This window comes from Lynx canadensis, chromosome C2 (genome assembly GCF_007474595.2).
Source record: "Lynx canadensis isolate LIC74 chromosome C2, mLynCan4.pri.v2, whole genome shotgun sequence".
Classification (NCBI taxonomy): domain Eukaryota; kingdom Metazoa; phylum Chordata; class Mammalia; order Carnivora; family Felidae; genus Lynx; species Lynx canadensis.
The window spans coordinates 108633407-108660393 of record NC_044311.2 but is presented as its reverse complement, the minus strand read 5'-3'; the positions used below and the strand labels follow the sequence as shown (position 1 = coordinate 108660393).

The 26987-nt window shown below is 38.1% G+C and overlaps 1 pseudogene; it reads left to right on the top strand.

Moving 5' to 3' along the window:
- The first annotated feature begins 285 nt into the window (after positions 1-285).
- Positions 286-7502, top strand: LOC115524212 (annotated as a pseudogene).
- The last annotated feature ends 19485 nt before the right edge of the window (positions 7503-26987 follow it).

The window sequence follows — 26987 nt, the reverse complement described above, 5'->3', positions numbered from 1 at the left end:
AGAAAAAGTAGGCCTAGTTCAATAGAATTGTAAAGGTAGTTAATGGTATATTTTTGCAAATGAGATTAGTTTGAAAACCTATTTTCTTCATTTCCTAAAACAGAATAAGGAAGAATTACATATCCTTAATTCTGTCAAGCATGCATTAAGTCAACTTGGAAAGAACCTTAGTGAAAATAACATTGCATCATAAGAGCCATATTTTTTTGCAGCTATATCGAAATATAATTAAGTAAAATGTTAAGATACTTAAGGTGTAAGAGTCGCCCCGGAAGGAGGGGTGAGATGGCGGAGGCTGAAGAGGGTACTTTGTGGCCCACAGGAGCCTCTGCTGCCTCAATTAAATTCAGCTTTAGTCGCACAACGGAGCAGAGACCGCTAGCGGATACAGATGACTCAGGTGCGGCTCTGGAGGAGAAGGATTTCTTTTTTTTTTTTTTTTTTTTTTTTTTTTTTTTTATATGAAGTTTATTTACAAATTGGTTTCCATACAACACCCAATGCTCATCCCCAAAAGGTGCCCTCCTCAATACCCATCACCCACCCCCCCCCCCCCCCCCACCCCCCATCAACCCTCAGTTTGTTCTCAGTTTTTAACAGTCTCTTATGCTTTGGCTCTCTCCCACTCTAACGTCCTTTTTTTTTTTTTTTTTTTTTTTCCTTCCCCTCCCCCATGGGTTCCTGTTAAGTTTCTCAGGATCCACATAAGAGTGAAACCATATGGTATCTGTCTTTCTCTGTATGGCTTATTCACTTAGCATCACACTCTCCAGTTCCATCCACGTTGCTACAAAAGGCCATATTTCATTTTTTCTCATTGCCACGTAGTATTCCCTTGTGTATATAAACCACAATTTCTTTATCCATTCATCAGTTGATGGACATTTAGGCTCTTTCCATAATTTGGCTATTGTGAGAGTGCCTGCTATGAACATTGGGGTACAAGTGCCCTATGCATCAGTACTCCTGTATCCCTTGGATAAATTCCTAGCAGTGCTATTGCTGGGTCATAGGGTAGGTCTATTTTTAATTTTCTGAGGAACCTCCACACTGCTTTCCAGAGCGGCTGCACCAATTTGCATTCCCACAACAGTGCAAGAGGGTTCCCGTTTCTCCACATCCTCCCAGCATCTATAGTCTCCTGATTTGTTCATTTTGGCCACTCTGACTGGCGTGAGGTGATACCTGAGTGTGGTTTTGATTTGTATTTCCCTGATAAGGAGCGACGCTGAACATCTTTTCATGTGCCTGTGGCCATCTGGATGTCTTCTTTAGAGAAGTGTCTATTCATGTTTTCTGCCCATTTCTTCACTGGGTTATTTGTTTTTTCGGGTGTGGAGTTTGGTGAGCTCTTTATAGATTTAGATACTAGCCCTTTGTCCGATATGTCATTTGCAAATATCTTTTCCCATTCCGTTGGTTGCCTTTTAGTTTTGTTGGTTGTTTCCTTTGCTGTGCAGAAGCTTTTTATCTCATAAGGTCCCAGTAATTCACTTTTGCTTTTAATTCCCTTGCCTTTGGGGATGTGTCGAGTAAGAGATTGCTACGGCTGAGGTCAGAGAGGTCTTTTCCTGCTTTCTCCTCTAAGGTTCTGATGGTTTCCTGTCTCACATTTAGGTCCTTTATCCATTTTGAGTTTATTTTTGTAAATGGTGTGAGAAAGTGGTCTAGTTTCAACCTTCTGCATGTTGCTGTCCAGTTCTCCCAGCACCATTTGTTAAAGAGGCTGTCTTTTTTCCATTGGATGTTCTTTCCTGCTTTGTCAAAGATGAGTTGGCCATATGTTTGTGGGTCTAGTTCTGGGGTTTCTATTCTATTCCATTGGTCTGTGTGTCTGTTTTTGTGCCAATACCATGCTGTCTTGATGATGACAGCTTTGTAGTAGAGGCTGAAGTCTGGGATTGTGATGCCTCCTGCTTTGGTCTTCTTCTTCAAATTCCTTTGGCTATTCGGGGCCTTTTGTGGTTCCATATGAATTTTAGGATTGCTTGTTCTAGTTTCGAGAAGAATGCTGGTGCAATTTTGATTGGGATTGCATTGAATGTGTAGATAGCTTTGGGTAGTATTGACATTTTGACAATATTTATTTTCCAATCCATGAGCAGGGAATGTCTTTCCATTTCTTTAAATCTTCTTCAATTGCCTTCATAAGCTTTCTATAGTTTTCAGCATACAGATCCTTTACATCTTTGGTTAGATTTATTCCTAGGTATTTTATGCTTCTTGGTGCAATTGTGAATGGGATCAGTTTCTTTATTTGTCTTTCTGTTGCTTCATTGTTAGTGTATAAGAATGCAACTGATTTCTGGACATTGATTTGTATCCTGCAACTTTGCTGAATTCATGTATCAGTTCTAGCAGACTTTTGGTGGAGTCTATCGGATTTTCCATGTATAATATCATGTCATCTGCAAAAGCGAAAGCTTGACTTCATCTTTGCCAATTTTGATGCCTTTGATTTCCTTTTGTTGTCTGATTGCTGATGCTAGACCTTCCAGCACTATGTTAAACAACAGCGGTGAGAGTGGGCATCCCTGTCGTGTTCCTGATCTCAGGGAAAAAGCTCTCAGTTTTTCCCCGTTGAGGATGATGTTAGCTGTGGGCTTTTCATAAATGGCTTTTATGATCTTTAAGTATGTTCCTTCTATCCCGACTTTCTCAAGGGTTTTTATTAAGAAAGGGTGCTGGATTTTGTCAAAGGCCTTTTCTGCATCGATTGACAGGATCATATGTTCTTCTCTTTTTTTTTTGTTAATGTGATGTATCACGTGATTGATTTGCGAATGTTGAACCAGCCCTGCATCCCAGGAATGAATCCCACTTGATCATGGTGAATAATTCTTTTATATGCTGTTGAACTCGATTTGCTAGTATCTTATTGAGAATTTTTGCATCCATATTCATCAGGGATATTGCCTGTAGTTCTCTTTTTTTACTGGGTCTCTGTCTGGTTTAGGAATCAAAGTAATACTGGCTTCATAGAATGAGTCTGGAAGTTTTCCTTCCCTTTCTATTTCTTGGAATAGCTTGAGAAGGATAGGTATTATCTCTGCTTTAAACGTCTGGTAGAACTCCCCTGGGAAGCCATCTGGTCCTGGACTCTTATTTGTTGGGAGATTTTTGATAACCGATTCAATTTCTTCGCTGGTTATGGGTCTGTTCAAGCTTTCTATTTCCTCCTGATTGAGTTTTGGAAGAGTGTGGGTGTTAGAATGTGTCCATTTCTTCCAGGTTGTCCAATTTGTTGGCATATAATTTTTCATAGTATTCCCTGATAATTGTTTGTATCTCTGAGGGATTGGTTGTAATAATTCCATTTTCATTCATGATTTTATCTATTTGGGTCATCTCCCTTTTCTTTTTGAGAAGCCTGGCTAGAGGTTTGTCAATTTTGTTTATTTTTTCAAAAAACCAACTCTTGGTTTCGTTGATCTGCTCTACAGTTTTTTTAGATTCTATATTGTTTATTTCTGCTCTGATCTTTATTATTTCTCTTCTTCTGCTGGGTTTAGGCTGCCTTTGCTGTTCTGCTTCTATTTCCTTTAGGTGTGCTGTTAGATTTTGTATTTGGGATTTTTCTTGTTTTCTTGAGATAGGCCTGGATTGCAATGTATTTTCCTCTCAGGACTGCCTTCGCTGCGTCCCAAAGCGTTTGGATTGTTGTATTTTCATTTTCGTTTGTTTCCATATATTTTTTGATTTCTTCTCTAATTGCCTGGTTGACCCACTCATTCGTTAGTAGGGTGTTCTTAACCTCCATGCTTTGGAGGTTTTCCAGACTTTTTCCTGTGGTTGATTTCAAGCTTCATAGCATTGTGGTCTGAAAGTATGCATGGTATAATTTCAATTCTTGTAAACTTATGAAGGGCTGTTTTGTGACCCAGTATATGATCTATCTGGAGAATGTTCCATGTGCACTCGAGAAGAAAGTATATTCTGTGCTTTGGGATGCAGAGTTCTAAATATATCTGTCAAGTCCATCTGATCCAGTGTCTCATTCAGGGCCCTTGTTTCTTTATTGACTGTGTGTCTAGATGATCTATCCCATTCTGTAAGGGGGTGTTAAAGTCCCCTGCAATTATCACATTCTTATCAATAAGGTTGCTTCTGTTATGAGTAATTGTTTTATATATTTGGGGGCTCCGGTATTCGGCGCATAGACATTTATAATTGTTAGCTCTTCCTGATGGATAGACCCTGTAACTATTATATAATGTCCTTCTTCTCTCTTGTTACAGCCTTTAATTTAAAGTCTAGTTTGTCTGATATAAGTATGGCTACTCCAGCTTTCTTCTGGCTTCCAGTAGCATGATAAATAGTTCTCCATCCCCTCACTCTGAATCTAAAGGTGTCCTCAGGTCTAAAATGAGTCTCTTGTAGACAGCAAATAGATGGGTCTTGTTTTTTTATCCATTCTGATACCCTATGTCTTTTGGTTGGCGCATTTAATCCGTTTACATTCAGTGTTATTATAGAAAGATACGGGTTTTAGAGTCATTGTGATGTCTGTATGTTTTATGCTTGTAGTGATGTCTCTGGTACTTTGTCTCACAGGGTCCCCCTTAGGATCTCTTGTAGGCTGGTTTAGTGGTGACAAATTCCTTCAGTTTTTGTTTGTTTGGGAAGACCTTTATCTCTCCTTCTATTCTAAATGACAGACTTGCTGGATAAAGGATTCTCGGGCTGCATATTTTTGCTATCTAGCACCCTGAAAATCTCGTGCCAATTCTTTCTGGCCTGCCAAGTTTCAAAGAGAGATCAGTCACGAGTCTTATAGGTCTCCCTTTATATGTGAGGGCACGTTTTACCCCTTGCTGCTTTCAGAATTTTCTCTTTATCCTTGTATTTTGCCAGTTTCACTATGATATGTCGTGCAGAAGATCGATTCAAGTTACGTCTGAAGGGAGTTCTCTGTGCCTCTTGGATTTCAATGCCTTTTTCCTTCCCCAGTTCAGGGAAGTTCTCAGCTATTATTTCTTCAAGTACCCCTTCAGCACCTTTCCCTCTCTCTTCCTCCTCTGGGATACCAATTATGCGTATATTATTTCTTTTTAGTGTATCACTTAGTTCTCTAATTTTTCCCTCATACTCCTGGATTTTTTTATCTCTCTTTTTCTCAGCTTCCTCTTTTTCCATAACTTTATCTTCTAGTCACCTATTCTCTCCTCTGCCTCTTCCATCCGAGCCGTGGTGGTTTGCATTTTGTTTTCCATTTCCTTTAAAGCGTTTTTTCAGCTCCTCATGACTGTTCCTTAGTCCCCTGATGTCTGTAGCAAGAGTTCTCTGCTGTCCTGTATGCTGTTTTCCAGCCCAGCGATTATTTTATGACTATTATTCTAAATTCACTTTCTGTTATATTATTTAAATCCTTTTTGATCAGCTCATTAGCTGTTGTTATTTCCTGGAGATTCTTCTGAGGGGAATTCTTCCGCTTGGTCATTTTGGATAGTCCCTGGTGTGGTGAGGCCTGCAGGGCACTTCCCCTGTGCTGTGGTGTATAACTGGAGTTGGTGGGCGGGGCCGCAGTCCGACCTGATGTCTGCCCCCAGCCCACCGCTGGGGCACAGTCAGACTGGTGTGTGCCTTCTCTTCCCCTCTCCTAGGGGCGGGATTCACTGTGGGGTGGCGTGGCCCGTCTGGGCTACTTGCACCCTGCCAGGCTTGTGATGCTGGGGATCTGGCGTATTAGCTGGGGTGGGAAGGCAAGGTGCACGGCGGGAGGGGGGGCAGGCTTAGCTCGCTTCTCCTTAGGTGATCCACTTCAGGAGGGGCCCTGTGGCAGCCGGAGGGAGTCAAATCCGCTGCGGAGGTTTGGCTCCGCAGAAGCACAGAGTTGGGTGTTCGCGCGGAGCGAGCAATTTCCCCTGGCCGGAGCCGGTTCCCTTTGGGATTTTGGCTGGGGGATGGGCGGGGGAGATGGCGCTGGCTAGCGCCTTTGTTCCCCGGCCAAACTGAGCTCTGTCGCTCCGGGGGCTCCGCAGCCTCACCCTCCCTTTGTCCTCCAGCCTTCCCGCTTTCCGAGCAGAGCTGTTAACTTATGACCTCCCAGACGCTAAGTCGCGCTGCTGTCTGAACACAGTCGTCAGGCCCCTCGCTTTTGCAAGCCGGACTCGGGGGCTCTGCTTGGCCGGCGAGCCGCCCCTCCGCCCCGGCTCCCTCCCGCCAGTCCGTGGAGCGCGCACCGCCTCGCCGCCCTTCCTACCCTCTTCCGTGGGCCTCTCGTCTGCACTTGGGTCCGGTGACTCTGTTCTGCTAATCCTCTGGCGGTTTTCTGGGTTATTTAGGCAGGTGTAGGTGGAATCTAAGTGATCAGCAGGACGCGCGGTGAGCCCAGCGTCCTCCTACGCCGCCATCTTCCCAGAATCCTCGAGAAGGATTTCTTAAAGACCCTGGAAGGGAGCAAGCTTCTGAGAATGAAACCCTCAGAACCCCCCAAGGAACTCGTCATCCTTTTGATCCAGAATGGCCATCGCAGGCAGCTACCGACCCAGTCTCTGGGTCATCCACAAATACTGAGGCCTTGGTGGATATGGTGCTGTCCCAGGCTGTGAAGGAGCTCACTGAGAACTCCAAGAAGTCCCTGGAGGAGAGAGAAAAATCAGGTGTCGACCCCATGCTTGCTAACCCCATGATCCAGCAAGAATGCATCCCCAACCAGGAGGTGGCAGATAGCAAACCCTGGGCTGAGACAGTGCTGGAGGAAGCTGACTAGGAGGCAGTCCCTGTAGAAGCCTATGGGCTGGCTGTGTTATGAGGTATGGGCTGGAAACCTGGCGAGGGCGTTGGCCGCACCTTCAATCAAGTGTTGAAGCCCCATGTTAACCCACCAAGGCCGAAGGGGTTAGGCCTGGGTGCGAACCTGACTGAAGTCGGGGCCCTGGCCCCCCACCGGCCTCCACCCGAAGCCCAGATGAGGAGCAAGAGAAGGATAAGGAAGACCAGCCTCAAGGACTGGTGCCCCAGGGAGCTGTGGTAGTTCTTTCTGGCCCTCACTAAGGCCTCTATGGAAAGGTAGAAGGCCTCGATCCTGACAGTGTTTGGGCCATGGTTCACCTGGCCATGGGGAGCCGAATGGTAACTGTTAGTGAATACTGGCTGCGCCTGTCTCCTAGCAATAGTTTGACAAGAACTCCTTGGATCTCAGCCAGTTGCATAAAACCTCCTTTGTGGACAAGCTGCACAAGGTTGTATTGTGGCTGGTATTACAACACCAAGATGACGATTGAAGATGTCCTCAGCCCAGATACCTGTGTGTGTCTAACAGATGAAGGCCTAGTCCTGGAAGGCTTGAGGGAAGACATGCTGGAGACCCTGGTCTCCAAAGTCCAAGGCAACCGGTGCTGGGGCCACAGGCTGGAAGAGTGGGACGCCTGCTGGACTGGGACAGAGAACAGAGCCGGGCTCTGGTGCAACTGTGGAGAGAGAATCAGCTGGTGGAGCTTCACTATGATGCTGTCTGCCAGTACCTCGGCCCCAGTAACTCAGATGAAGACTGACCCATGACCACCCCCACCCCCCACCCCCAGGCTACTGCCAGCTCTGTACAGTGTGAAAAGCCAGTCTTCACAAAGGTGGGGAGATCATTGTTCCGTCCTCCACTTGCAGGCAGCCCCAGGACCAGGACAGGGACAGGTCATGAAATAGGTAGACCAGAAGGGAGGCTTGAAACAAACTTAATATTCTCCAGAAGCTAGGGTGTAATAAAAATCATTTCAAAACCTCAGTGAAATGACAAGATCATAAGTGTGTGCTGAGCTGGGTGGAAGAGGGAGCTGGGCTGACAGAGGTAGGAGCCATTCTAGGCTTCAGTCCCACCACCATGCATGGGCTGACACACAAGTTAAAGGATCTGCTCACAAGTTCATTCTTGGAATACAGAATCTTCCAAGTGTGTTCCCTGAGCAGATGCTATGGAGTCTAGAATGCCACATCTCTGTACAACTTCCTGAGCAAGAATCCTAGTGGTGGCTCTGCTTTTACTCCTGGTCCAGGCCAGACATCCACAGTATATCTTAAGCCAGTGAGAGCCTACAGGAAGGGAGGCTTCCACTCACAAATGGGATGTGTTTGCACTACTTCCCAGAGGTGCCAGTTAATTTTGGGGCCCCCTGTTTTAGTCCTGAAACTTTGGCTTGAAGGTAACAAAGTTTTGTCCTGGGTAGAATCTCTCTGATTGCTCCAGGTAACTGGACTCTCAAAAAGATTGTCAGTCCTCAAACATTTTCCCATGTAATAATGGGTTGAGATACAAAAATTAACAAAAGGGAAGTGGGAACTTTAGGCACAACTGCTTCTAAATCATCCCCAATCAAACACAAACTGGTGCTGCTGCTCTGGAAAACAGTACGGAGGTTCCTCAAAAAATTAAAAATGGAACTACCCTACAACCCAGCAATTGCTCTACTAGGTATTTTCCAAAGGATACAAAAATGCTGATTTGAAGGGGCACATACACCCCAATGTTTATAGCAGCACTATCAACAATAGCTAAGTCATGGAAAGAGCCCAAATGTCCATCGACTTTTGAATGGATAAAGAAGCTGTGATATGCATGTATGTATATATACATATATATATATATATATATATATATATATATATATATAATGGAATATTACTCAGCAATCAAAAAGAATTAAGTCTTGGCATTTGCAACAATATGGATGCAACTAAAGTGTATTATGCTAAGCAAAATTAGAGTAAGACAGCTACCATAGGATTTCACTCGTATGTGGGATTTAAGTAACAAAATAGATGAATGTAGGGGAAGGGAAGGAAAAAGAAGACAGAGGCAAACCATAAGAGACTCTTAAATAAAGAGAACTGAGGATTGATGGAGGGAGGTGGGTAGGGGGATGAGCTAAATGGGTGATGGGCATTAAGGAGGCCATTTGTTGGGCTGAGAAATGGGTGTTCTATATGAGTAATGAGTCACTAAATTCTCCTGAAACCAATACTATACTATATGTTAACTAACTTGATATTTTTTTTAAAAAATGATATAACTGTTATAAATATGCACCCAAAATTAGAGTACCTAAGTTATATAAAGAAAATATTAATGCATATGAAGGTAAAAATAGATAGTTTTATTACACTATATGTTAACTAACTTGGGTTTAAATAAAATTAAAAATAATTTTAAAAAGATATTTAAGGTGTACAACATCAGGATTTGATGTACATATACATTGTGAAAGAATTCCCCCCTTTGAATTAACACATCTATTACCTCTCACATATTTGTCTTGAGTTTCTGTCTGTTTGTTTGATGAGAATTTTTAAGTTCTACTCTCTTACTGAACTTCAATTACACAGGTAAGAGACATAATTTTTTGAAATATTCTTTCAGATTTTTGATCTGGATTTATTTACCTTCATTGAAATTTCAGATCAAAATTTTTATTTGTCTCTTATATGTGCTACTTTATAGGCTATGTAACAGGACTGATTCTTTAAAGATGAAGGCAATAGATTAATATCTTCTAGAACAGTAATCCTGAGTCTGGCTTTTTATCACAATCTTTGGCAGAGCATGGGAAATATTTATCAAATTATAAATTGTTGATACTTACAGTGGTGTTGTTTCCTTAGGCCTGTAAATTAATCAGAAATCTCTTTTATAAGGTAACTTCCCAAGTGTTGTAACAAATCTATACACAGGATCTGAGAATCACTTCTCTAGCATGACTTGAATTTTTCTGATTCAATAAGTCAGCTACTAAATGAGGGCATCAGGTAGAGAGATTTTTTCTGAATTTCTTACTAGAGGATTCATAACATTGGTAGAAAAACATTCTTTCCTATTATTAGGCTAACATTTGTCATTGGAAAATGTTGGTTAATTTTCATTTCATTTTCTCTCATCAAAACATTTCCTGGTTTATCTGCTTAATAAAAGACTAAAGGTTACTTTCATATTCAACTGGGTAGGAATGCTGTTTTTATGTCATGTGTTGTTTATCTTTATATCCCCTTTAAATATCTCTATTCCACAAATAAATTCAAAAGGTTAAGTCATAATATCAAATATATTGAGCAATGATCTGTCACCTATGGTCAGCTAACCACTGAATGTTCACATAGCTTCATAATATGTCCTGTAATAAATGTTTTGTAGAGGGAAAATGTGGCTCAAAGAGATGATATGATTTCTCCTGAGTCATGCTTATGGATACAACGGAAAAAGGCCTAGATAGTGGGCTTTTCTAAATCACGTTTGTATGACATGGGATTCTGAGAGGAGACAGACTCTAAGAATTGGAAAATGAGGTCAATGTATGTGATACTGGTCAACTAGTGCAGGTGTCCTGGAGGTATGAATGCTAATGTGAGTGTAAACTGAAGTTTTTCTTAGTAATTGAAATAAATTTATGTTGAAACCAGTACTGTTGCCTCACATGTAGGTGGTGTACTTCTGGGGAGGATGAGACAGGAATCTTTTCTGGGACTAGAAAGAATGGAGAATGGGAACTAAAGAGTGTCAAGGAGGGGAGAATATGTTCTTTTTTTTTTTTTTTTTTTTTTTTTTTTCAACATTTATTTATTTTTGGGACAGAGAGAGACAGAGCATGAACGGGGGAGGGGCAGAGAGAGAGGGAGACACAGAATCGGAAACAGGCTCCAGGCTCTGAGCCATCAGCCCAGAGCCCGACGCGGGGCTCGAACTCCCGGACCGCGAGATCGTGACCTGGCTGAAGTCGGACGCTTAACCGACTGCGCCACCCAGGCGCCCCTGTTCTCTTTTGATCCTAAATATGGAGCCAGAGGGAGAATTTCCAGAACTCCAAATGATTCAGGGGGCCTGAGACCAGGAACAGTGAGTTTCTCTTCTCTGCTGATGATTAGGGAGAATGTATAGCAACATGATAAATATAAATATTACTAAACACATTTGTTGTGATAATGTTTGTAATCCAAATGATTAAAATAGGAACATGTAATTCAAACATAAATATAAAATATGGAGTTACCATGAGAGTGTATTTCACAAAAGGAACCAGCTTCAGAACTGACCTGTATAATGGCAAAATTTGTTCTAAGGTACAGCATTAAAATCAGGCACTGCAGTATGTGTTTTTATACCATTTGAAATTTAAGCTAAATTAATAGCCACTTAATGACTAGGGAATATTAAAAAAAAATCTAAGTGCAGATATTGAAATTCCTGATTTTAAAAATGTAAAATTTACATTAACAGCATGGTATCTCAAGAAGGAATAGTAGTCTGGTGCAAAAACTTTGTTCCTCTCTATCATGGAAGATATTAGATCTGAGACCACTGACAACATTCAGGCCCTGTGGGCAATAACCTGGTGTTATTCACATGAGAACAGTTTGGGATTCCTTCTACTTTCTGGGAACACACATTTTACCTCTTCTTTTAAAGGTAGACATACATATTTTTGTACAAACATTTTTCTGTTGCATATTCTAGAATGATATCTAAACATCGTGATGACTTACATACAAAGAAATGATAAAAAAAAAAGTAGGAGTAAATGATCACATAAAAACATTATTTTCACCACCATCGGGGTAAAATTAATTTGGGGAGCTTTGTTGTATATCCACTATCATACTTATGTGGCCTTTGAGATTGATCAAGACATATTGGGTTATGTCCCTGTAGGTGTAAGGGAGATTAATTCATTTTATTTTTCCTCTCTGACAGTTGAGGAAAGCATAGTTTTAGGCCCTGTGGTCTCTTATATGTCACCATGTTGTGTCAATTCCTCAGATACATATTCAGCCCTATTCCTCTCTTTCTCGTGTGTTTTACCCACATTTCAAGGTCACAGATTTACTTAATCATTTGAAATGGTCTTCTGCAATGCTATTGTGTAGAATTCTAAGATGAGAAAACACTATTTCAACCCTCTAATTGTCTAAAAATAGGGCACTTTATCTTTAAGTTTGGACATTAACGAGCTGTCTACATTCCTGTGGCAAGCCTCCCTACCACAGCAATGGTGAAACCTTCTCATTTAAAGAAGATCAATAGCCATACACATTTTTCTTTTATGCAGTCCAGTTTACAACTCACTTTTAATATCATTTAAAAGTATATAAGCAAATCCTACGTGACATTTTTATTACCATTGTAATATCTCAAGTTTAATTTGTGACAGTAAATATAGTCAGGTACAATCTTAGAAATAAAAAAAAACGAAACCTGAATTTAAGTATTTTTTTTTTATTTATATGGTAGTTTGACTTTTGGAGGTGAATACCCTCTTTGTAAAAGACACCTGTGTGTGACAAATCTGAAGTAGTTTGATTTTCAGATGACCTCAGGAGGTTATATTCTATTTGTTTCTAATATATTTTTGGAAGTCTACCATAGTTTTAAATTATATTTTCAAAAGGTTTCACATAGAGTTATCTTTAGGACATCAATGGATTTTATTTGACCCAGTCTACTAATTTATGTTTTTTGAATACCCCCAAATTAACTGCAGAATCTAAAAAACCAAACCTAATTCTTTCACCTTTGAAGACATTTTTAGTCATTAAAATAGATATTTAGAATCTATTAGATAAGGGAGAAAAACAGGCTAAAATCCAGGACTCTGACATCCCAAAGACTTTGGGTTTCAATTTCCGCCCTGAATTTTAACAATTGGATAATCTGAGCAGGATAACTTATTCTTTCTCTATCTCAATTTACTTAATTGTAAAAGGGGTGAGTGAAAAATGCCTTTACTTCATAGAGTTATTATAGGAATAATTATAATAGGACAGCAAAAGAACACAGTATTTAGACCATAATAATCACAGGAATATTTCCTATTATTAGCCTCTTCTCTAGTCCAGGAATGAATTTCGTGGAGATCAATGGAAGGTGAGGCTATACAGGGAAAACATACAGGATTAGCACTCTATAAAAATGAGCAGAAATCTAAACTCATGAGGGGTACCCAGAACTCACACCAGAGAACATTGCCATTATGTTGGCTATGTACAGTAACAGTCCCCAAACTTTGCAGGTAAGCCAAAGCAGCTCTGGCTTTTTAGTTGCTTTTTCTGCATTTCCAAATTTAGTCGCCACAGAAACAACGGTAGATACATGTTCACCTAAAAGTCACAAGGATATAAGGATAATGAATATAATTATTGATGTTACTAGAGCTGTCTCATTTGTAAATGTAGAACAATGGTACCTGTCTTTTTCTGTTTTTGGTCTTTTACCTCTTTAGTGTTACCAATGAAAGGATACAAAACTGAATGCCTTTAAGCAAAACACTGAAATGTAAATGTTGTTATTTTGGAAAAGATGCAAGGCAAACACAGAAATGGTAGGAATTGTGGTATTGTATATGTGTATTTGAAAGAATTGACTTTTCAATAATCTCATATTCTAAAGAATTTTACTTTTCTTAGTTTTGTATCCAAGAAAACTACAGATTTCTGAAACAGTTGCATTTTGAAATTCCTTTTGACCATTATGTGTGTTAGTAATCCAATCAGCAAAGCTTTTAATTTCTCACTGTTTTTGGAATGTGCCTTGGCCAAAGATTAGAGATCCAGCAGGGTTAGCATCTACTTCTTCTTGGCATCTGGTAATGAATGGTTTAATGATTGAACTTTCACAGTATGCTCAGGGTGAATCATTAGTACTATGTAAAAACCTTATGATTTACTTAATGCAGTTTATATACATATTTGTTATTTTAAATGGTAGCATTCCATGACTATTTCAAATCATGTCACCTTAAAACTTGCTGGTTTCTGCACATTATCAATTTAGAGCATTTTAAAAATAAATTGTTAAACACATTTGAGTTTTCAGTGAAGTATTAAAACATTTTTATTATGCAGTAAAATTGGTTATGTAGAGTGTTTACATTTTAAATTAAATACGTAAAGATGTATGAAAATGAACAAGATGGCTGCACCATTTATTTCAGTGAAACTTGATGTGGAAGGAATACTCACACAAAATCCCATCACTTAATATAGTTACTTTAGATCCTTTTTTTACAATATTAACTTTGTAAGTCCATCTTTCATTCTGTTATAATAGTGCTACCATGCATTTTGCCCATTGTGGTCACAGTGCCTGGTAGAGAAAAGTATTCTGAAAAATATCAGAAGCTCTTTTGCCTAAAATGGTATGTCCCCCTTTGAAATCATCTAAAAATATTTTCACAGAATATTGTATAGAAAATGATCAACACATCAACCTCTTTATCGACCACCCATTCCAAAAAGCTCTGCAAATGAGTTTTTATTTCATGTGTTAGTGACTATTTTTTCCAATTTACTTACACTTCTCATTAAAATGTCATCTCAAAATAAAATCGAAATCTATGAAATTCATTACATTGGGAGCACTCATTAATTTTTTTCTTTTAAGTAATAAAAAATTAATAGCACTAATTTCAAGTTTGACTTTAAGTATACCCACCATCTTTTATTGCTATTTCCATTTATTTATTATTAGAATTTGACATTTGGGAATTATGAGTATGGGTATTGGTATGAAGGAAAATCTGTATTGACTGTAAAATACTCTAGTAATTATAGATAGAGGAAAAATAGACTTTTTGAATACAGTCAAATGCTTTTTTCTCATCATAGATTTTGCTTTGTGTATTAAATATCTATATCTGTCTGATTTTAATATAGAAAGAACACCTATAATTACATTAGAATAGGATCAAAACCTAAATAGGAAAAAGGGGGGACACTTGAGATCAAGCATCCCATTAAAAAAGGAAAATGATTCAGGGGCACCTGGATGGCTCAGTACGTTGAGTGCCTGACTTCAGCTCAGGTCATCATCTCGTGGTCTGTGAGTTCAAACCTCATGTCAGGCTCTATGCTGACAGCTCAGAGCCTGGAGTCTCCTTCAGATTCTGTGTCTCCTCTCTCTGCCCCCACCCCTCCACTCTCTGTCTCTCTCTCAAAAATAAGTAAACATTAAAAAATTTTTGAAAAGAAAAAGAAAAATGATTCTTAAAGTAATAAAACCATGCTCATTCCTACATATAGTATAAAACTATACAAAATTACACTCAAACACTGCATATATATATAGAGAGAAAGATCTTAAAAAAGAACAAAGCTCTTTCTTTCTTTCTTTCTTTCTTTCTTTCTTTCTTCTTTCATATCCAAGTTAGTTAGCATATAGCACAACAATGATTTCAGGAGTAGATTCCTTAATGCCCCTTACCCATTTAGCCCATCCCGCCTCCCACAACCCCTCCAGTAACCCTCTGTTTGTTCTCCATATTTAAGAGTCTCTTATGTTTTGCCCCCTCACCGTTTTTATTATTTTTGCTTCCTTCCTTTATGTTCATCTCTTTTGTCTCTTAAAGTCCTCCTTTGAGTGAAGTCATATGCTATTTGTCTTCTCTAATTTCGCTTAGCATAATAGTTCCATCAACATAGTTGCAAATGGCAAGATTCCATTCTTTTTGATTGCCAAGTAATACTCCTCTCTCTCTGTGTATACTACATCTTCTTTATCCATTCATCCATCAGTGGACATTTGGGCTCTTTCTATACTTTGGCTATTGTTGATAGTGCTGCTATAAAGTTTGGGGTTCATGTGCCTCTTCAAAACAGCATACCTGTATCCCTTGGATAAATACCTAGTAGTGCCATTGCTGGGTCATAGGATAGTTCTATTTTTAGTTTTTTGGGGAACTTCCATACTGTTTTCCAGAGTGGCTGCACCAGTTTGCATTCCCACCAACAGTGCCAAAGAGATCCTCTTTCTTCGCATCCTCACCAACATCTGTTGTTGCATGAGTTGTTAATGTTAGCCATTCTGACAGATGTGAGGTGATATCTCATTGTGGTTTTAATTTGTATTTCCCTGATGAAGAGTGATGTTGAGCATTTTTTCATGTGTTGGCTGCCCATCTGGACGTCTTCTTTGGAGAAGTGTCTATTCATGTCTTTTGCCCATTTCTTCACTGGATTATTTATTTTTTGGGTGTTGAGTTTGATAAGTTTGATAAGGGGATAATAACCCTTTATCTGATATGTCATTTGCAAATATCTCCTCCCATCCTGTCAGTTGCCTTTTAGTTTTGCTGATTGTTTCATTTGCTATGAAGAAGCTTTTTATTTTGATGAGGTCCCTATAGTTTATTTTTGCTTTTGTTCCCCTTTGTCTCTGGAGACGTGCTGAGTAAGAAGTTGCTATGGCCAAGACCAAAAAGGTTTTTGCCTACTTTCTCCTCAAGGATTTTGATGGCTTCCTGTCTTAACATTTAGATCCATTTTGAGTTTATTTTTGTGTATGGTGTAAGAAAAGGGTCCTGGTTCATTTTTCTGCATGTCGCTGTCTGCTTTTCCTAGCAACACTTGCTGAAGAGACTATCTTTCTTCCATTGGATATTCTTTCCTGCTTTGTCAAAGATTAGTTGGCCATACATTTGTGGGTCCATTTCTGGGTTCTCCATTCTATTCCATTGATCTGAGTGTCTGTTTTTGTGCCAGTACCATACTGTCTTGATGATTACAGCTTTGTAATACAGATTGAAGTCTGGGATTGTGATGCCTCCTGCTTTGGTTTTCTTTTTCAAGATTGCTTTGGCTATTTGGGGTCTTTTCTGGTTCCATACGAATTTTAGGATTGTTTGTTCTAGCTCTGTGAAGAATTCTTGTGTTACTTTGATAGGTATTGCATTGAATATGTAGATTGCTTTGGGTAGTATTGACATTTTAACAATATTTGTTCTTCCTATCCAGGAGCATGGAATATTTTTCCATTTTTTTTGTGTCTTCTTCAATTTCTTTCATAAGCTTTCTATAGTTTTCAATGTATACATTTTTCACATTTTTGGTTAGATTTATTCCTAGGTTTTTTTATGTTTTTTTGGTGCAATTCTAAATGGGATCGATTCCTTGATTTTTCTTTCTGTTGCTTCATTATTGGTGTATAGGAATGCAACCAATTTCTGTGCATTGATTTTATATCCAAAACAAAGCATTTTCTATCTATCTAGATATACCAGGTTAGAAAATAACCCCTGAAATACATGAGAAATAGCTCACATTGTTACTCAGGCTATGGGAAAGCAGAGACCCTTGTATATTGCTGGTTTCAGTATGGGTACCATGGGTAATATACCACTATGAAAAAGACTTTGGCAATGTTGAACATAATTATATATATTCATTGACCGACCCCCAATTTTATTTTAGATTTTGCCTATAGAGACATTTCACACGAGTGAAATAACATGTAAAAATATTAATTTCTGCATTATTTAAATAGCAACAGTTTGGAAACAATATGCATGTCTATTTTAGGAGACTATTTAAATTATATTAATTAGAAATATAACTTTTTGTGGCATCATGGAAAGATCTGTAGGATTTATTACAGAATAAAAAAGAATATCTGAGAGTACTTGATAGCATGTTCATAAAATAACTGTAGACAAAAACAAGAGACTAAATAGCAGTGATGTAAGTTAACAAATGGGTGGCTGTGAGAAGGAAATTTTTTGATGTATACCCTGACCTTTCAATTTTGGAACTATAGGACTGTACTATGTGAAAAAATATAATATGAAATTAAAATTTAAAAATAGAAATGAGGGGTGCCTTGGTGGCTCAGTTGGTTGAGCATCTGACTTCAGATAATCTTGTGGTTTGTGAGTTTGAGCCCCATATCGGGCTTGCTGGTGTCAGTGCAGAGCCCACTTTGGAGCCTCTGTCCCCCTCTCTCTACCACTCTCCTGCTCACACCTCTCCTCTCTCAAAAATAAACAAACATTTAAAAAATAGAAATGAGATGGAATTAATTAGCTGAGGTATTCTTACTTCCAGATAGTTTATATAGATCGATACCTACATAAAATGATTATAAGTCATACACAGAGAATGTATTAAGGAACCAAGATTACTGGAAAGTGGCAATAGATTTATAATTGATTGACGAGTATGGTTGCTAGGATTGATATGCTAACATTTCACATCTCTGTGTCTTTGCATGAGCTGTTCATTGTGCCTAACAGTTATCCTTTTCCTGGTTCCCTGGTTTTCTATCTGAGGAATATTTTTTCATTCTCCAAGGCCTCCTTCAACGTTAAAAAAATTTAAAAATAGATACTCTAGTATCTCTCATTTTGTTCTCTCCCAAGAACTCTGATTATGTATCTGCTATAGCACATATAACCATTCATTTTTTTTTCCTTCTACTCTTCCCTAATATACTATAAACTGTTTGAGAGTAAGGATTATACTTCTGCATTCTCAGGATTTGGCACTGTCTGGCACATAGTAGGAGACCAATAAATGTTTGTGAAATAATTGAACAATAAATGAAATGCATTAGGTAATCAAAATGGTTGCATGAATATACAACTATTTTAAAGAAAATATAATATAAAAGAAAATGGCTTTTTATACGATGACTATTTTTTGTATTTATGACTGTTATGAAGTATAAAAGTGTGTGAAAGAAGTGCTATTAAAGGGCACAGTGCAACATTAATTTTGAACAATGTGCTCAGGCCTCAACTAACATGCACAACTAGGGTAAACTGAGGTGAATAAAGGTTAGGACATTTCCCCCAGATAATACAACTCAAAAATTGAACAATTAGGGATTTGAATACAGTCTGATTTCCCCAAAGTCTGTTCTCTCTGCAGTATAAATCACATATACAGTAAACCAAGACGATAAAAAAAAATGACTAAAGCAAATACAGACTACAGGAACTAATTGCCAGTACATCTAGATTTTTTTCTTCAACTTTTTATTTAAATTCTAGTTACATATAGTGTAATATTGTTTTTAGGAGTAGAATTAGTGATTCATCATGGTGACAACCCAGTGCTCATCCCAAGGAGTGACCTCCTTAAGGCTCATTACCCTATATCCCATTCCCACCCCTTCCTTCCAGTAAGTTCTCTGTAGTTTCTATGTGTTCCTCTATAGTTGAAAATCTCTATGGTTGTTTCCCTCTCTTTTTCTCCCACCCTTCCTCTATGTTTATCTGTTTATTTCTTAAATTCCACATATGAGTGAAATCATATGGTATTTGTCTTTCTCTGACTTATTTCCCTTAGCATAATACACTCTAGTTCCATCCATGTTGTTGTTAATGGCAAGATTTCTTTTTGATGGCTCACATCTATATTTATTTATTCTATCCATTGGGAACTATTGAGCCAATGAGAAAAGTATAGAGATGACCACTTAGTACCATATTTTTCAGTTAGTTTTAGTTGTGCCTTAGATCTGCTCAATATTCATGGAGGGTGGAGATGACAAGATGAAACCAAAAACTATGATTTCTTTTTCAAAATTTATTTCTTGAGAAAGTGAATCCCTGGTAAGGGTAACCAAGAGAGTGTGTGGATATTCCTACTGAGTTAGATTTTTTAAGAGTGTAAGATTATCAGTAACATCAGTAAGATCAGTAAGCATCAGTAAGATGCTTGTGTTTACTTCTATCAAAAGCTAGGTTGATGAGTTCTTCAAATTCGCTTTCCAATTTCTTTATTCAATATGTTTTCTGAGTGTTAGAAAAAGAGACCTAAAACTTATTTTTTAAATTATTTCTAGCCTTTTTTTTTTTTTTGTAATACACACCAAAACACGTATTGTTTGGTCATTTATTTGGCCTGGGATATTTTGCACACACCTATTATTAAATTGGTTTATGTGAGCTCAAGATTTTTTTAATTTTTAATACAAATCAGTGTAAATGTCATTGCTTAGATTTCAAAAGCAAAATAATTTTAAAAAACAACTAAAAACTAAAAAAGAAAAAAGTTCAAAGTTGGTTAGAAAAAACACTTATTTCCAAGAGTTTTAGATTTAATAAAACTGAAAACTAAGTACTAATATTTTTCTCATCTATGGTTATTCTATTCTTTAAAATTTGCATAATCATTATACTCCCTTAAATTATAGGAATAATATGGAAATTCACTGATATTTATTTAAATAAAGGCATAACTTAGAGATACTGTGGGTTTAGTTCTAGACCGCCACAATAAAATTAATATTATAATAAAGTGAGTCAAATGCATTTATTGTTTTCCTAGTATATATAAGGTTATGTTCTACTATACTGTAGTCTAAGTGAGCAGTAGCACTATTTTCAAAAACTGTACATACTTTAAAAATACTTCATTTTTAAAAAATGTTATCATCTGAACTTTGAGCAAAGTGTAATCTTTTTGCCCATAGAGGGTCTTGTCTTAATGTTGATGGCTGATGACTGATCAGGGTGGTGTTTGCTGAGGGCTGGGGTGGCCGTGGCAATTTTTTAAGACAAAAATGCAATTGCCACATGGATTGACTCTTCCTTTCACAAATGATTTTTTGGTAGGATGAGATGCTGTTTGAGTGAATTTTAGCACAGAATGTTTTTGAAATTTAAAGACAATCCTTTCCAACCCTGCAGCTGCTCTATCAACTAAGTTTATGTAATATTGTAAATCCTTTGTCATTTCAACAGCCTGCATCTCAAAACCCTTTGCTCATCCGTAAGAAGCAATTCCTCACGTGAAAATTTTATCATGAGATTGTACCAATTCAGTCACATCTTCAGATTGCACTTCTGGTTGTCTTACTGTCTCCACCATATATGCCATGACTTCCTCCATTGAAGCCTTGAAACCCTGGAAGTCATACATGAGGGTTGGAATCAACTTCTTCCAAACTCCTGTTCATGTTGACATTTTGACCTCTTCCCATGAATCACAAATTTTTTTAATGGCATCTAGAATGAGTGAATTCTTTCCAAGAATTTCAATTGCTTTTGACCTGATCCATCACAGGAATCACTGTCTATAGTAGCTATAGCTTTCTGACATGTTTTCTTAAGACTTGAAGTCAAATTACTCCTTGATCCATGGGCTGCAAAATGATGTTGTATTACCAGGCACAAAAATAAGACTTATCTCCTTGTATATCTCCATCAAAGCTCTTGGGTGACCAAGTACATTCTCAATGAGCAGTAATATTTTGAAGGATTCCTTTTGTTTCTGTTTGTTTTTCTGAGCAGGTCTCAACAGTGGGCTTAATATATTCACTGAACTATGTAAACAAATGTTATCCAGGCTTTGCTATTCCATTTCTAGAGCACAGGCAGAATAGATGTAGCATAATTTTTTTTAAGGTTTTATGTATTTGAGAGAGACAGTGCAAGTGGGGGAGGGACAGAGGGAGGTGGGGACAGAGGATCTGAAGCAGGACCTGTGCAGACAGTAGAGAACCTGATGCAGGGCTCAAACTCACAAACCATGAGATCATGACCTGAGCCAAAACCAAGAGTCTGGTGCTTAACTGACTGAGCCACCCAGGCCCCCTTAGATGTAGCATAATTCTTAAGAGCCCTAGGATTTTTGGTATGGTAAATGATCATTGGTTTCAACTTAAATTTTCTGTTTGTATCAGTCCCCTAACAAGAGAGTCAGCTTATTCTTTGATGCTTTGAAGGCAGGCATTGAGTTCTCCTCTCTAGCTATGAAAGTCCTAGATGGCATCTTCTTCCAATAGAAAGCTATTTTGTCTACACTGAAAATCAATTGTTTAATATAGCTGCCTTCATTAATTACCATAGCTAGATCTTTTGGATAACCTTCTGCTTCACCTTGCACTGTTATATTTATGTTATGGAGATGGCTTCTTTCCTTAAACCTCATGGACCAGTTTCTGCTAGCTTTCAACTTTTCTTCTGCAGCTTCCTCCCTCTCTTAGCCTTCACAGAAAAGAAGAGAGTTAGGACCTTGCTCTGAATTAGACTTTGGCTTAAAGGAATGTTGTGGCTGGTTTGCTCTTCTATCCAAACCACTGTAACTTTCTCCATATCAGAAATAAGGCTCTATTGCTTTCTTATCATTCATGTGTTCACTGGAGTAGCACTTTTACCTGCCTTCAAGAACTTTTCCTTTGCATTCACAACTTGGCTGTTTGGTGCAAGATGCTTAGATTTTACACATGCCTTCCTTGGTAAGCTTTATCATTTCTAGCTTTTGATTTAAAGTAAGGGATGTGCAATCCTTCCTTTTACTTTGACCCTTAGAAGCCATTGCAGGGTTATTAAGTGACCAAATTTCAATTGTTATGTCTCAGGAAAATAAGGAAACCTGAGGAGAAAAAGACAAGGGAACAGTTTGTGGAGCAGACACACATTTATTGAGTGAGTTTGCCATCTTATATGGGCATGGTGCATAGTGTCCCAAAACATTTATAATAGTAACATCAAAGATAATAGATCACAGATAAGCATAATATAATAATCATGTAAATATTTGAAATATTGTGAGAATTACCAAAATGTGACAGAGACACGAAATGAGCTAATGCTGTTTAAAAAAAGGCACTGATAGGCTTGCTCAACATAAGGTTGCTATAAATCTTCAGTTTTTAAAAATTGCAGTATCTGTAAAGTGAAGTAAGGTGAGGTGCAGTAAAATGACAATTACCTGTAGTTTGATATAATAGAAGATAGCATTTACAGACTTACATTTATTACTTTTATATATAATAGGGCTTTTTTGATGCCTGACATATGTTTACTCTAAAAGAAGTCATGATCTCTCCTTTGACCTTGAGAAACTGAGATCTACATTTTTGAGATAAGACCTTATAGGTTTACCAAAAAAAAAAAAAAAAAAAAAAATCACTCATGGGTTTATCAGATAGCCAAGATATTCTATCTTCTCAGGTCGATTTCCTACTGAAAATTATTCTTCTGATGATCCAAAAGTCAGGGGGGAAGAAAAGAAAGAAGGAGAAGGAGAAGAAGAAAAACAGTTTCACTATTTGAATAGTCTCACCTAATGTATTTATTATTCTTAAAAATATCTCCATGGATCATGAACTTAAGCTAAACCTTAGCTTGACATATCTAATGACAAGCTGAACAGAAAAAGAGATTGATAAACTTAGAAGTAATTTCTGTTCTGCTCCCTCCTATTTCCATAGCACATGCTTTGACAGGGCTCAAGGCAATTGATGAAAAAGATAGGAGAGCAAATATGAACTAATTTTCTCTACAAGGCCAAATTTAAGAACTGGGAATAGAAAATATTCACTGGCACATTGCATTGTTTGCTGATGCCATTTGTTAACCTGTGATGTGATCCTGACACAATGCAATTGTAAGGCAGCATTTGTGCATTTCTTTGTTGATTCAATCCTCACTCATTTCCAAGGCTTAAGTCCCTTCCTTCTTCCATGAAACCCTCTTGAAATGCTTCAATCCTAGCTCTTCTATTCTTTCTTAGAAGACCTATTGGACTTGTAGTGAGTTAAAACCTCCTTCATATTTTAGAATGAAATATTGACAACCACTTTGGTATAAAAGCAGTTGTTTATTGAAGGAAAACCTGTTAAGCAGCTTTAGTTATTATTTTGTTTGGGGATGCACCCCCTTCCCCAGTCTTTCCTTGCTAGAATGTCAGAGACTTAAATTTTGATCATGATGGTTAATTTTATGCATCAGCTTGACTAGGTCATGTGTTCAGATTTATAAACATTATTCTGGATGTGTTTTTGACGAGATTAACATCTGAATTAATGAACTGAACAAAGCAGATTTCCTTACCCAAATGGGTGAGTTTCCTCCAATCCAGTGAAAGCTTAACTAGAACAAAAAGGATGAGCAAGAGAGATTTTACTCTCTGCTTGATGGTTTTGAGCTGGAATATGTTTTTCAGAACTTCAGACTACAGATATTGGGACTTCTTAGCCTCCGTAATCAACTGTGCCAATTTCTTATACTAAATCCCTTTTTATATATATCCTCATATTTCTATATCTCTGGAAACCCCAGGCTGATACAGTAATCAATGGGGAATGGCTTTTTAAAAACGTAAATTCTGGAAGAGAAAAAGTGGGGAAAGGGTAGAGGGAAAGAGGGGCACGGTGAACAATCATTGCCTTTTTAGTCTGCTTCATAAAAAAATCTGGTATTAACCTCATCCAGTATAAATTAAATCTGGTGTTTCCATGCATTTGTGGAACTCCAAGGAGTCACAGAAAACAATCCATTTGTTCCAGATGTTCCAAGCCACCTAAATTATGCAGTCTTAATCCAAATGCATAATCTGAAAGGAAAAAGCAGATATATATATATTTTTTACATTCTCTCTGCAACTCTGACTTCTTTCTCTTTTCTGCCTTCTTCTGCCTGATGAAATTATGAAGTGGGGTTCATGAGAAAATGGTTAAGAAAGAATTCTTGAGACTGGTGCAAAAAGATAGTTTTATTATAGCATCGGGACAGGACCCATGGGCAGAAAGAGCTGCACTGGGATTGTGAGGAGGGGCTGATTATACACTTTTAAGTCTATAAAGGGAGGGGGGATAGAGATAAAGTAAGTCCTTTAGGAATTTTGGGAGCAAGGCTTTCAGGGCCTTGCAGGGCTAGCTGCTGTTAAGATAAGGTTACTTTTAGGTTTTAATAAAACATAGACATTAAGGCAGTAAGGGAGCTATGTGTTCCTTGAGGAAGGTCACCCTCTGTATGTTTCAGGGGTCTATCAGTGGGCTGTTAGCTGAAAGGAAATTTAAACTACATTTCTCTTGCCTTTGTCTCCCTCATCATCCCCCCTCCAAAACAACTTTTATCCTTAAATCTTTAAGGTTGTTGAGGGCTGAAGGGCTCATCTTTTGTATCTCCTTCCTGCTGAATAGGGTTGTAGAGATGTCCCTACCTGTGGGTCAAGGCTGGTCAGTTGAGAATTTAATAGGAGTTAGGGAAGGCTAAAGCAACTGAATCTAGAGTTGATATCATATGGAAGCTTTCTTTTTTTTAAATATAATTTATTATCAAGTTGGCTAACATACAGTGTATACAGTGTGCTCTTGGTTTTGGGGGTAGATTCCCATGATTCATTGCTTACCTATAACACCCAGTGCTCAGTAGAAATGATCATCTGTCCACTTGAAGTTACGGCAATGAAGGAGTCTCACACCAGGTGGAGGGACTTGGGAGAAAAGAGAAAAACATGATTAGAATAACAAAAAGAAAAAAAAGCCCAAATAAGAACCCTTTGATAGGTGACAAAAACCTTCCTTTAGTCCAGGAGTTTAACCAATTATTAAAGGAAAGAAAGGGATCAGTTAAAGTGCCACTCCGAGCATTTATGTCAATTGGAAATCTAGAAATATTATTATGGTAATCTGGAATATATATATACAGCATTTTGGTTTTATGATAGGATAAGTTCCACCTTGTGCAGCTGTTAAAACATCTAATGTCATTCTATTTTGTCGAAGTGCCTTATGCATTTGAGTTATTTCAGTGTTTCATAATATATTATTTTGAAAGTTATTTAAGGCCTTAATTGTGTAGCATGTGGTGTTAACCATCATACAGACACTGTTTTGTTTGGTAAGCAATCAGAGAATTAATAAAAGGCACTTTTATGGAAAGAAAAGAAAAATCTAGGTTAATGGTTAGAGCAAATTATAAACCCAGTGTCTGAATCTTGATCGCTGTCAGTGAGAAGATTTTTAGATGCCAGGCTTGAAGCATCCTCAGAAGGAGTGGACACAGGAAGCAGGAATCTGATTGGTTTTTCTGGTTTGTAATTCAAATTATTCTGGTGATCCTTTTGAGTGGCCCACAGAGCAACAGGAGCAAAGATCATCTATACATGAGTCTTATGGCCATTTCTCTGAAGTTTACCTCAAGGTGTCTAGCTTTGGCAAATAACAAATATTTAAAGACAATCAGAACTAGAATTTAACATTTACAAAGATGTGTTATTGAAACAATTTCTCCCTCTAAAATCACCCTTATTGGGGCTCCTGGGTGGCTCAGTTGGTTAAGTGTCTGACTACTGCTGAGGTCATGATCTCACAGTTTGTGACTTCGAGCCCCACGTCGGGCTCTGTGCTGACAGCTCAGAGCCTGGAGCCTGCTTCGGATTCTGTGTCTCCCTCTTTCTCTGCCCCTCCCCTGCTCATGCTCTGTCTCTGTCTCAAAAATAAATAAAAACAGTAAGGTAAAATAAAATCGCCCTTATTTTCAGAGATAGCCAAATTAAGGCTAACTTGTTTGTAAAACAGTCCAATTTTAGAAAATTTGGCCTAATTATTTAATAAGCGCAGCAAGAAGAATGATTGATCACATAAATATTTTAAAACTTGCTTTGCTGGAACCTTTTATAAGGAAACTTGATGCACTTTTAGTATCCTCTTAAGACTAGAAGCCAAGCCAAGTACTTGCCATCAGACATGCCTGTAATACCTTCAGATTTGGGTGAATTCCTCTTCAGGAGGTTCCCAAAGTGTTCTGAGGTTCCTGCACCTGCCAGGAAGTGACATTCTTTACTCACCCAGTAAGGCCGCTGGGAACTCTGTAAAGCGAGGTATCAGGCCAACGTTTCCAAGGGGCTTTATGGCACTGTGTTTCCTAAAGTCAATGACTCAATTCCTTAAAGCTGTCTAGTTCATATCTGAGTCTATGTATACCTCTCTCAAATAGGAGATTCCAGTCAAAGCCTTGGCAAAGTAATCAATGTTTCCAATGGTTTTCTGTTGCAAGAACAGATTCATACTGAACTTATGCAAATTATTATAATTTCCATGGAAGAAAGAATATTTACTAAGAGTTTTTGAAATTTAGAGGATCCAGGGAGAAAAGTTAAATGCTTTAAAAAAATTTTTTTAACGTTTATTTATTTTTGAGACAGAGACAGAGCATGAACGGGGGAGGGGCAGAGAGAGAGGGAGACACAGAATCGGAAGCAGGCTCCAGGCTCCGAGCATCAGCCCAGAGCCGACCTAGGGCTCGAACTCACGGACAGCGAGATCCTGACCTGAGTCGAAGCTCGGCCGCTTAACTGACTGAGCACCCAGGTGCCCTGAGAAAAGTCTAAATGCTTTAAATGGTTCACAAAGGAATATTTTATTATACTTTTGTATATCATAGTTATCTTAAGAGACAGTTTTTTCAATCTGGAAAAGCAAACATGAGAGAACTAGAAATATTTCAGACAAGAGCCATAAACTAATTATTGTCTAATTTTTTATTAAGTTTGAATGCAGC